At 34.7% G+C, this 12687-nt stretch overlaps 1 long non-coding RNA gene across 6 annotated transcripts in view; it reads left to right on the forward strand.

The window, feature by feature from the left end:
* The window catches only part of LOC115063337, a 68198-nt gene extending 66145 nt beyond the window's left edge, over positions 1 to 2053 (forward strand). For 5 of the 6 annotated variants that reach the window (XR_003843191.1, XR_003843189.1, XR_003843190.1 and 2 more), the window contains 2 exons: positions 1812 to 1917; positions 2023 to 2053. This is a non-coding gene — a long non-coding RNA (uncharacterized LOC115063337). The remainder of the gene's footprint in view (positions 1 to 1811; positions 1918 to 2022) is intronic. The other variant, XR_003843193.1, reaches the window with a different exon arrangement.
* The last annotated feature ends 10634 nt before the right edge of the window (positions 2054 to 12687 follow it).

Consider the following 12687-nt stretch of genomic DNA (forward strand, 5'->3'; position numbering starts at 1 on the left):
AGAATGAAGAGAAAAAAACACGAATATCAACAACAAAAAAATTAATCAAGCAAAACAAAAGTTGATTGAATAAGAGAAAATGGGGTACATACCACAATGAGGGTTGTGGAATTGAACAATCAGGATGACAGTAGGATGAGGGACATTGTAAAACAGAGTCATATAATTCTTATTATTAACATGTAATTTTTTAAAGTAATAATTGAAAAACTGTATTCTTCCATATTAATTGGAACTATGTGTCCCTTCAATGAATAATGCATTTTTAACCATTAAAATATTTTTTTAAAAAAAATCCATGTGCAATGCAAAATGGCAAGCATGGTATACATTTGAACCTGTTAATACAAATTCCTGCTTCATAAATGAAAGAAAATTGGGATAATTGGAAAGTATAATCATGCAGTTCTGTATTTTGTCAGAATGTTGGTTCACTTGTGACATGGAGAGTATAAAAGACTCTTCAATGTTGCTTTTCTTCAACTACATATGTGCTACTCACAAGAGAGCAGCAGGAGCACAGCTGTATCTCCTGAAATTTAAGACAAATATGCAAATTCTAAAGTTGCAATGTGAGGATAATTTCACAGGAAGGCATTAGATGGAATGGAAGAAACTTGCAGTAGTTGTTGACATTTGATGAACTGGTTGCAGAGAGAAAGTAATATTTTTCAGGGAATATTAGATTGAGAGGGTACTCATGCTCCTGTAGATCTCTCTATATCTGAGCATATATCAACAGTGCTAAATTGACTGAATGTGTATTAAAATGAGATAAAATGAAGTGGCCTTGGATTATTAATTATACTTTAAGTAACCCTAATATAGTGTATGTAACAGTTGTATTTTTAACAGATTATATGGCAACTGAATATTAAGTTAATTATCTACAAAATAATGACATCTTAATATCAATTCTGTAAGTTCTCAAATATACAGCACACCCATGTATACCACATGCATCTCTGCATAAAAAACACACACAAAGAAAGGATATAGTATGCCTAGATTTTTGATATTTCTTTTATAAAACAAACTCCTCTTAATATTTCTTTACCATTATGTTAATTTAAGACACATTGTACTATGTGGTAAATAGCTTTAGAAAACTGGACAAAAGCATACCTTTAGATAAATGAAGAACAATTTTTTAATTTGTAATGTACATATATATAGGAATTAGTGTGATAAATTTTGAAATATTTTATTCTATTAATTCCTCATATTTTATTTGTTCTTTTAAAACTTCATTCCATTTTCTTAATTTTTATTATGTAAAAATCTGTATATACATACATAATTTCATTTATGAGACATAAATTGAATGTGACATAGATGCTCAGGATATTGGAGTAGAAAAATTGCAAATGTTCACCCCTGGAGTGAATGTGATGACCCATGATGACAAGCAGTAATCCAAAGATACACATTAAGGCTTCATTATAGGTATCATTAGCCAGATACAGGATCGAAGGCAAAGGTATTACTGGACAGTTTTCTCTGGTTCTATAGAGCCAGAAACCGAAGAAAAACTACAGAATATTTTGGTCTTTCTCCTTCTAGTTCATCCTCTTTGTATTCCTGATGCAACAAGCAGGAAGAGGGGAGAATTAATTGAGAAATTTTGGTTGAAAATCACCCTGGTAACAACAGGATTTTGACCTCTTTATCCTTTTTGAGATCTCTCTCCTGATTGGTCCCAAAACTTTTCTCTATTTTCCTACATAATCTCAGCCAGTCTGAGTCAACCACAGCTAAAGAAATCTATTCACCTAAAAAATTCTCCAGTAATGCGCCTTATTGTTGTCTAGCTCTCTTCTTGGACCAGTCTCTTGCTGCAGATTTTGAGAAGGAGTTGTGTTCTGGAAAGCTGCAGATGAAAATGAAAAGAAAACATCATCATGGTCAGGTAACTTGGTATGTTTCATCACATTCTTGCTTTGAATGAAACTGCTCCTATTTGTAGTGCAAGGTATTTTTTTTAAAAGATTTATTTATTTATTATATGTGAGTACACCGTAGCTGTCTTCAGACAGTCCAGAAGAGGGCATCAGATCTTGTTATGGATGGTTATGAGCCACCATGTGGTTGCTGGGATTTGAACTCCGGACCTTCGGAAGCAGTCGGGTGCTCTTACCCACTGAGCCATCTCACCAGCCCCAGGTATTTTTTATTGCTACTGGTCATTGCCTCAGTTTTACATCTAAAAATCAGGACTCATCCTTGGAGTTGTGCTTCTTCTGCAAGGATGTTGTATTACATTAGCTTTCAGTATCTGGCAGAGAGAGGAGATCTGTTGCTCCTTAATATGCTTTGGGGATCATATCTGTAAAAGATTTTAATATCAGGACAGCCTTTCTCACTTGGCACTATGAGACTGTCTGGCATCCCCTTATCTAGTGTGCCACTACACTTTGAGAGTACTAAAACAAAAATACTGCAATTATCCTTTGTTATACTTTCGTTACCATCAAAAGTCTCAGGTGCTTTACATTACATTTCAATCCAAATTCTAACATCAGATTTGCACTGTTATTGTTGCTAACACACATAATTCTGTAATCATAATTACACATCTGCACATTCCTTTCTTTAAGGACAGTCAAAGCAAAGATTTGGCATATATTCCAATTAAAATTTTAACATACCAAAATGTATTTTTCTAATTTTGACTTTGAATCTCAATGTACTAAGGTTTCCAACCACCACACAGTTTCTCTGAGTACTAGTATTTATGATATTTTAGCTATATTGATTTGTCATAATTACACTTTAGTATCACAAAACACTTTTTCAACTGTGATTATTAGTTATCATCCTGTGGGTATTGTATATTCTGCGGTAATTTTATAAAATTTAAATTTCTGTTCTGTGCATACTCTAGAAACTAAAATTGCATATAATTTTATCTAAATGAAGAAATGTGGAAAAATCTAATGATTCTAATGGGTTGGATATCTCGTACTGTATCATACATGTCTCATATTTAATGGTGGTATGTCATTAATTTTCAACTTAACTAAAATTTGATACAACTTAACTGTTATTATCAAAATGTTTCACAAGTCTATCATCTATATTGTACTGATAACTGTATAATTAATTATATGTCTGTGGCTCAATAATTTCTGTAATTGTTCTGTCCATCATTTGAATTCTTTTTGCTTCTATGTTCCTAACATAATGCTAAATTTGAGAATTTATCAGATTTTGGGTCCCATTCAAAAGAAGTGAATATTTATCTGATAAACAAAGCATGGAATATTACTTGAAAATATGTTCCAAAGAGAGGGTGGGATAGAATCATTGGAAGATTTATTATGTATTGGACAATTGATGTCAAACAATGTGACTGGAATTATTACAACAGACTTTGCCTGTTGTTGTAGAAATTACACACATACAAATGCAGATAATTGTTTAGAACCTAATATTTTAAATTGTGAAAGGCAGTGATAAAAATGTGGGTTGTCATAATCACAGATTTGACCCCAAATTCCTTGGAGAAAGAATTTTAAATGAATAAAATCTGTTATGAAATCTATTGGTTACACTCCTGTACTGAAGGAAAAAGAAGGTTCTGTTTATTAGGATGCTGATTGTTTTGGATGAGGGGCTTGAATATATAAATGTAGTAATGGTAAATCATATATCCTCCTTGTGAGATAGCTCATGTTTCCCCTATAGATACACTAAGCTCAAATCCTACTCATTTTGAACAAAATATTTTCATGAAGAATTATTGTAGGAAAAAGAAAAAGTTGAACATCTGATACACAAAAGATATGCCCATAACTATGTCCTAATATTCTTTGAGTTGTTTCTCTTGTGTAAGAAAAAGAGAAAATACAGGGATATCTGTAGGCAGACAGAACCTTCGTAGAAAGAGGAAATAAGTGGTATGGTATATGTCTGCTTTCATTTCCAGGCACACAGAACTTAAAATTTTTTGCAGTTTTCCAAGCAATGGGAGTCCCCACATATTTCCAGCAGCATATCATTTTACTTCTAGTTACAAATTGCTACTTTTGTCACCATTATTTCTTAGAACATATATATAATTGATATGCTTCTCACATGACTTGGAGACCTGTATAGAAACATAAAACAATCAGAAAGGAATGAAGAATGATTTTTGTGTCATGTTTATCCCTGTTCCAAAGCATGGCCTGAAGGGGAAAGTAGTTCAGTAATATTTATATTGACTATAAGGTGGGAAGATACCTATGATCCAGCGTTACCACTGGATAAACTGCAAATTTATTGTGCAGAGCAAACTACCAGAATCAGTTTTATCGAGAAACCAGTACCTTTTTCCTATAGAACAAATTGTCTGATTGATATAAGAATGAAGCCACATGTAAAAATAGTAATATTTCCTTCCACTTTAGCTTCACACATGTTTTTCAAAATGTCCTGAAAATTCTGTATTATTTTTAAGTAACAACATTCTATTACTATATAATATGAAAGAAAAAACAATGCATTATTCAAAGCATAAGGCCTTGTAAATCTTATTATTCTATAATATAAAGAAATGCAAGTAAGGGATAACTTACAATACTAATTTTTTCCTTTGGGGACTAATTGAATTCACTAAAAAGTAATATCACATTTAGATTACCCTATGTTTAATATAAGAATTGGCTTATTCTGTGCATATATTTAATGTGGGAGTTTAAAAACATCCATAGATAAACTCAAATAATTTTATTAAACATTTTGTTATTTCATAAATCAACACTCTATTTTCTTTATATCAATTCTAGTATACCCTTCCAGTACATCTCATGTCCACTAAACGTACGGTCAAACTCAGCACTTCTAAACACAGTGGTTTGTGTATGGATTTATTTGTATGTGTAAGCATGTATAAGTGTGTGTGTGTGTGTGTGTGTGTGTTAATACCTCTCTCTCTCTCTCTCTCTCTCTCTCTCTCTCTCTCTCTCTCTCTCTCTCTCTCTCTCCATTCTATACAGTAATATACCCCGATCTTAGAGTGTTTTCATATCTCTATCTATCTATCTATCTATCTAATTATCTCTCTGTCACCTGGCTTACCAACTGGAATTAGATTGAATCATCTATATTGGGATGAATCCCTAAATAATATTGATTCCCCTTACCTCAGTAGGTAATATCCCTAATCCTAACCCTACCCTAACCCCAACCCCAAACCCAACCCCAACCCCAACCCCAAGCCAAACCCAAACCCCAACCCCACCCCTAACCCCAACCTGAACCCTAAACATAACCCTAAACCTAACCCTAGCCATAACCCTCACCACATCCCTAACCCTAACCCTGACATGATGTTTATTATGGGTTTTTGATTATCCACATAGCCTTAGTAAATGACAGATCTTGGACATCAGTATGTGCCTACAATTTCTATGGGACTCAAACCTAATTTCTTGTCACCTTAGGAAGATAATCGAGTATTTTAGCTAAGGAAGTCCCAAAATGTTGAGCTCATCACTATACCTATGTGAGTGCCATAATTTGTGCTGAATACTTTGTGGTACAACATTTGGGTCACAAGATACATAGCACAGTAAATAGTACATTGCCTGTTTTTTATAAGTTAGCAAAATAAACTCATTTGTTAGCCAGAGAGAATATAGCTGAAACTATGTAGGTTTGCTTTGCAAATGTTAAGTAGAGGGTGAGACAATCTTTATATCATTGCTACTGAAAATATTTTAAAATTATGTCATGTATTTTTTGATATTTTAATATAAATATTTTTCTTTTAATTTTTTCTTCTATCCACTAAACTTATTTATTGGATTTCTTTAATGTTCATGCCATTTTCACTAATTACTGTTATATAAAAATGTACATACATATATAATTTCATTTTTGAGACATAAATTAACTGTAATCAGTAAATAGTGTTAGTTGTATGAATGTGTGCTTTTAGTGATGACCATTTTGTGGTAGATAACTAACTGGAGTGTTCTTCCCTATAGAAATTTATCTCCTGATCTCATATTTCTTTAGGTGTCTGAAATACTGTACTGAATTTGGAGGTTTCTGGACATGCATATACATATTAATATATGGATTATGGTGACATTTTGTTAATCATTCTAGGTACCTGTCTTAGTCAGGGTTTCTATTCCTACACAAACATCATGACCAAGAAGCAAGTTGGGGAGGAAAGGGTTTATTCAACTTACATTTTCCACATTGCTGTTTATCACCAAAGGAAGTCAGGACTGGAACTCAAATAGGTCAGAAAGCAGGAGCTGATGCAGAGGCCATGGAGGTATGTTCTTTACTGGCTTGCTTCCACTGGCTTGCTCAGCCTGCTCTCTTATAGAACCAAGACTACCAGCCCAGAGATAGCACCACCCACAAGGGGCCCTCCCCCCTTGATCACTAATTGAGAAAATGCCTTACAGTTGGAGCTCATGGAGGCATTTCCCCAACTGAAGCTCCTTTCTCTGTGATAACTCCAGCTGTATCAAGTTGACACAAAATTAGCCAATACAGTACCTATGGTTTTGAGATTTTATGCATGTAGATTGTGTATGTTACACAAAAGACATTTTGTGAACAGCCAATGGCCTAGTCTGATGAATATTATAATCTTTCTGACCACATTCTACAATATTGCCTAAATGTTGGAATAATAATTTATTTTGTGGATTCATCTGTCAGGGTAAGGCAGACCACTGTAAATTCTCTGCTGTTAACCTGTGTAGTAATTTGCTTCTAAACACAGTAAAATTAATAATTCTACTGAAGGTGATCGTTAAAGTTTGTCTGTGGGTATAAAAACAGTTAGATATTATACTATTTCAGATAATTAGCAGGTAGAGCTATTCCTTAAAAGTTCATAACATTACATGGCATGGAAGTTTACTTTATTGATCATTATTTCTCTCACATTGTGTGATATAATATAAATTACACAGCAGACATGTAGTGAAAAATAAGATGTGAGCACCATACCACTAATAAAAAACAAACAAACAAAAATCCCTGATCACACAAACAAACAAACAAACAAAAATATATAAGCAGAAGTAGAAGGAAGGGAAGAAATTGAAGGACATACCATTAAATGTTTGAAAAGACCTGAACTGTCAAAACCACAGTAGGATGAGGGACATTGTAGAAAGGAGTAAAATAGTTCTTATTTTTAACATGTGTTATAGTGTTAGTAATAATTGAATGATTGTATTCTATCATTATTATTTAGGAGCATATATAATTCTGTAATAAATTTTCACACATCAACATTAATAAACCAGGTTCAATGCAAAATGAAACCCCTGTTATATATTTGAACGTGTTAATATAAATTATTGTTTCTCAAAGGAAAGTATGTCAGGTATTATTGGAAGTTATATTTAGTGAAGGAGTGTACTATGTCAGAAGATTGGCTCACTTATTACATGAATGGTATAAGACAGTCTTAGGTACTTCTTGTCTTTAGCTACACATGTGCTGCTCACAGAGGAACAACATAGAGTCATATTTCCTAAAATTTCAGTCAAGTATGCAAAATCTAAAGGCGATACTTCAGGATAACTTTACAGGAAGGCAGCAGAATTAGGATGGAAGAAATTTCTAGTAGTTGTTGGCATTTGATGAACTAGTTGCAGAAGGAATGTAATACTTTTCAGGGAAGATTAGCATTAGAGGATACTCAAGCTGTTGTTGATCTTTCTGCACATATCACCAGTGATAAATCAGCTGAAAGTGTAGGAAAAGAGGTCAATTTAATTGGCAATGGATTATTAGTTAAAGATATTGTGGATAAGGCCAATGTATTATGTGTAATGGTTGTATTTTAATACATTATATGACATATGTGTATTAAGTTAAATACTTACGAAATAATGACAGCTTAATAACAATTCTGTATGTTCTAAAATACCTACCATACACATGTATACAATGTGCTTCTCTACATAAATATATCAAACACATGTATGCACACACAAAGAATATATTATAGTATATCTAGAATTTGGATATTTCTTTTCTTAAATAGACTCCTTTTCATATTTGTTTACTATTATTATAATGTAACACACAGTGTATTATGTGGTAAATAGCTTGATGAAACTGCACACAAGTATGCCTTTAGATATTCGAAGACCATTGTTTGTGAGTTGAAATGTGCATGGATATACGAAATATTGTGATAAACTTCCAAATAAACAAAGCTTCTCAGGATATTGGGACAGGAAGATTACAAAGGTTCAGCTCTGGAGTGCATTTAAAAGCCAGTGACTACAAGCAGCTGTCCCTAAACACAAATAGAGGCTTTATTATAGGTACCATTATCCAGATACATGCTCAAAAGCACAAGCAGTACTGGACAGTTTTCTCTGTTTTTAATAAGAGACAGAACACTAAGAATAACCACATAACATTATAGTCATTCTCCTTCTATGTCATCTTTTATTTTATTTTTTGCCTGATGCACTAGGCAGGGAGAGGGGAGAAAAGATGGAGGAACATTGATGGAAAAAATCTCCATGGTAACAACAGGATTTGTGTCTTCTTTATCATTTTTGAGACCTCTCTCCTGATTGGTCCCAAATCTTTTCTCTATTTTCCTATGTTCACTCAGCCAGTCAGAGTAAACCACAGCCAAAGAAATCTATGCACATAAAAAATATTTCAGTAATGCTCCTGGTTGATGACTAGCTTTCAGTTTGTACCACGCTCTTGCTGGAGATTAACAACAGGCTGTTTGTGTGTGTGTGTGTGTGTGTGTGTGTGTGTGTGTGTGTGTGTGTGTGTGTGTGAAGGAGGACTGCTCTGGAAATCTGCAGATGAAAATGAAAAGAAAAAGTCACCATGGTCAGGTAACTTGCTATGATTCTTCACATTTCTGCTCTGAATGAAACTGATTCAGTTTTCAGTACAAGGTATTTTTTTATCTATTCTGGTAAATGCTTCAGTTTTAAGATTTATCAATCAGGACTCAGCCCTGGAGTTCTTTTTAATCTGCAAGCATGGTGTATTTTGTCAGCCTTCAGAATCTGACAAACACAGGAGACCTGTTGCTCCTTATGAGTTTGAGGATCAGATCTGTGTAGTATTTTTATATCAGGACAGCAGTTGTCACTTGGCACCATGAGATTTTCTGGAACATTCTCTGACATTACCCTACCTTGTTTGGCACTACACTCTGAGAGCATTAAACCCAAATACTGCAATTCTCCAATTCTCTCTTATTATCTCTTGCTAACAATAAAGGTCTTAGATGCTTTACATTACATTTCAATCCAAATTTTACCATCAGGTTTACTTTCTTATTGTTTGTAAAAACAATGTTCTATGTTCATACATATCTGCATATTTCATTCTTTAAGGACATACATAGCAATGAGTTTGTAGATATTCCAATGATAAGGTTTGCCATTCAAAATTTATTTTCTTCTTTTTTTAAACATTCAATATTAGCATAATAAGCTTTCCAGCTACCACCCATTTTCCATGAGTCATAATATATGTAGTAGTTTAGGTGTATTGCTTTGTCTTAATCACTATTTAGTATCACTGCAAAAACTTTCTCAATTGTGTTTATTAGATATCATCATGTGGTTCTTGTCAATTCTGTGGTAATTTCATAAAATTCAAGTTTCTGTTATTGTTCATAATTCGGGAGCCTCAGTTACACTTAATTTTATCTAAATATTGATGTGTGGAAGAGTCAAATGATGCTAACAGGTTGAATCTATCATATTATATAATGCTTGGATTATATTTAATCTTGGTATCTCACTAATTTTGAAATTTTTTTCATTTTTTATTAGATATTTTCTTCATTTACCTTTCAAATGTTATCACGAAAGTCCCCTATACCCTCTCCCTGCCCTGTTGCCCTACCCACCCACTCCTACTTCTTGGACCTGACATTCTCCTGTATTGGGGCATATAAAGTTTGTAAGACCAAGTGGACTCTCTTCCCAGTGATGGCTAACTAGGCCATCTTCTGCTACATTGAACTTTTAAACATATTTTTTAGCACAGAAAGTGCTCTTTTCAAAGTCCTTATGAAGTTTATCATCTCTATTGTCCTGGTAACTCCATAGTTAACTTTTGACTTGAGGCTAAGTAATTTGTCATATTGCTCTGTCCATCATATATATTCTTTTTGCCTCTATGTATCTAACATGATGCTAAACTGCTAAGATTTATCAGATTTGGGGACATATTAAGGAGAAACAATTGTGCATCTGAATGACCAAGCAGTGAATTTTAGTTGAAAATGGTTAAAGACAGATGTTTACTAGAATTTTTGGAAGCATTGTTAAATATTGCACAAGTGATGCTTAACAAGTTGAATGGGAAAGAGCACTATAGTCTTTGCCTGTGATGGTAGAAAGTACTCAGGTCCTAATATTTTAAATTGTAAATGGCTGTGATGTTCATTTGTTCCCTACATAGTAGTATTCTTCTCAGATTCCTTAGAGGATGGATTCTAAATGTGAAAAAAAAAGTTATAAAAGAAAAATCAGTTATCAAATATATTGGTTACATATCTTGACTGACTAAAAAGGAAGGTTGTGTTTCCTAAGTGTTCTGATAGTTTTGAGTGAAAGGCTTGGATATATAAAATATATCCTCATTGGGAAGTAGCTCATATATGCTCTATAGGTACCACTAGGAAACCACTAAGCTCAATTCCAAGTCATTTTGCAATCTTGCATATTTTACAGTTAGAAGTGCCAGTTGTTGTGACTTGAAGTTCAATCAAGGTATGAGTGTTTACATAGAAATAATTGTTATTGGATTAAATGTCCATTCGGTGGATGTAAGAATTAATGTTTATTTTTATGGGTCACTAATAGAAATATTTGTGAAAAAAAAGAAGTCATAATCTCCAGTGAAGAATACCTGGTATTGATTGGTTAAATGTAGTACCAGGTAAAATTCTCTACATTTGTTTTTATTCTTATCAACTATTACTATTTTCCATGTCTTTTAATTCAGGTGTCTATTTCGATATTTTTTGTCTTTTATTTGTTCGTTTGTTTGTTTTTACATTCTAGATTTCATTCCCCCTGGTCTATCTTCCAACTGTTCCACATGCCATATGCCCTCCCCACCCCCTGCCTCCTCATGGATGTCCCAAACTACACACCCAATTCAACCAGTCCTCTAAATTCCCTGGGGCTTCCAGTGTTTTGAGCAATAGATGCATGTTCTCTTACTGAACCCTGACCCAGAAATCCTCTACTATCTATGATTTAGGGGCCTCATTTCAACTGATGAATGCTGCCTGGTTGCTGATCCAGAGTTTGAGATATCTCAGGGGTACAGGTGAATTGAGACTGTTGGTCCTCTTACAGGGTTGCCCTGCTCCTCAGCTTCTTCTAGCCATTCCCTAATTCAACAACCCTGGTCAGCAGCTTCTGTCCATTGGTTGAGAGCAAATATCTGCATCTGACTCTTTCAGCTGCTTGTTGAGTCTTCAATAGTGCTGTCATGATACCAAACTTTTGTAAGCATTACAGAGCCTCAGTAATAGTGTCAGGCCTTCAGACATCCCCTTGAGCTGGAACCCACTTTGGACTTTTGCTGGATGCCCTCCATTCCCTCTTTTTTGATTTTTATTATATATCTTCTTTATTTACATTTCAAAAGCTGTCCTCTTTCCTAGTTTCACTCAGAAAATCCTCTATGCCATCTACCCTCCCCATAATCACCAGCTCACTAACTCCTTTGTCCTGTCCTGGCATTCCTCTACACTGGGAAATTGAGCCTCCACAGGACCAAGGTCCTCTCATTTCACTGATGTCCAACAAGGCCCTCCTATGCTACATATGTAGCTGGAATCATGGGTAGCTCCATGTGTACCCTTTGGTTGCTGGTTTATTCCCTGGGAGCTCTGGGGTTTCTGGTTGGTTCATATTGTTGTTCCTCCTATGGGGCTGCAAACCCCTTAAGCTCCTTTGGTTCTTCTCTAGCTCCTCCATTGGGGACCCTGTGCTCAGTCCATTTGTTGGCTGTGAACACGCACTTCTGTATTTGTTAGGCACTGGCAGAGCCTCTCAGAAGAAAGCTATATCAAGCTCCTGTCAGCAAGCACTTGTTGGCATCCTCAATAATGTCTGGGTTTGGTAACTATATCAGATGGATCCCCAGGTGGGCAGTTTCTAAATGGCCTTTTCTTCAGTCTCTGTTCCACACTTTGTCTCTGTTCTCTTCCCATGGGTAATTTGATACCCTTTCTAAGAAGGGCCAAGGTATGAACACTTTGATCTTCCTTCTTCTTGAACTTCATGTTGTTCTGACCTGTGGAATGGTCAACAGGGATAGGGGAGTCACCTAGAAGAGAATGGGGGGACAAGAGAGGTAAAGAATGGTCAGAAAGTCAGGATATCTGAACAAGCTGACACATTTTTATTTTTCCCACATAGATTATATACTCATAGAAACAGGATATGGGGTAAGGGGTTGGAGTGGGTTGCTTTGCTTCTGGGGTAACGCTACTGTTCCCAAGAACAGGATATTGGCTGTGTAAAAAGTTCAACAGGAAAAAGAAAACAATGTGTTGTTAGGTACCTGTCCACAAGATCTATAGCTATTTGTTCTCAACTGGGGATTGCTAGGCACCTGTTCTCAAGATCTATAGCTATTTGTTATTAACTATGCTATTACTTTCCCACATAGGTCAAGACTTTCTTTCTTTCTTTCTTTTTTTTTTTTTTT

This window comes from Mus pahari, unplaced genomic scaffold, assembly GCF_900095145.1.
Source record: "Mus pahari unplaced genomic scaffold, PAHARI_EIJ_v1.1 scaffold_3877_1, whole genome shotgun sequence".
Taxonomy (NCBI): domain Eukaryota; kingdom Metazoa; phylum Chordata; class Mammalia; order Rodentia; family Muridae; genus Mus; species Mus pahari.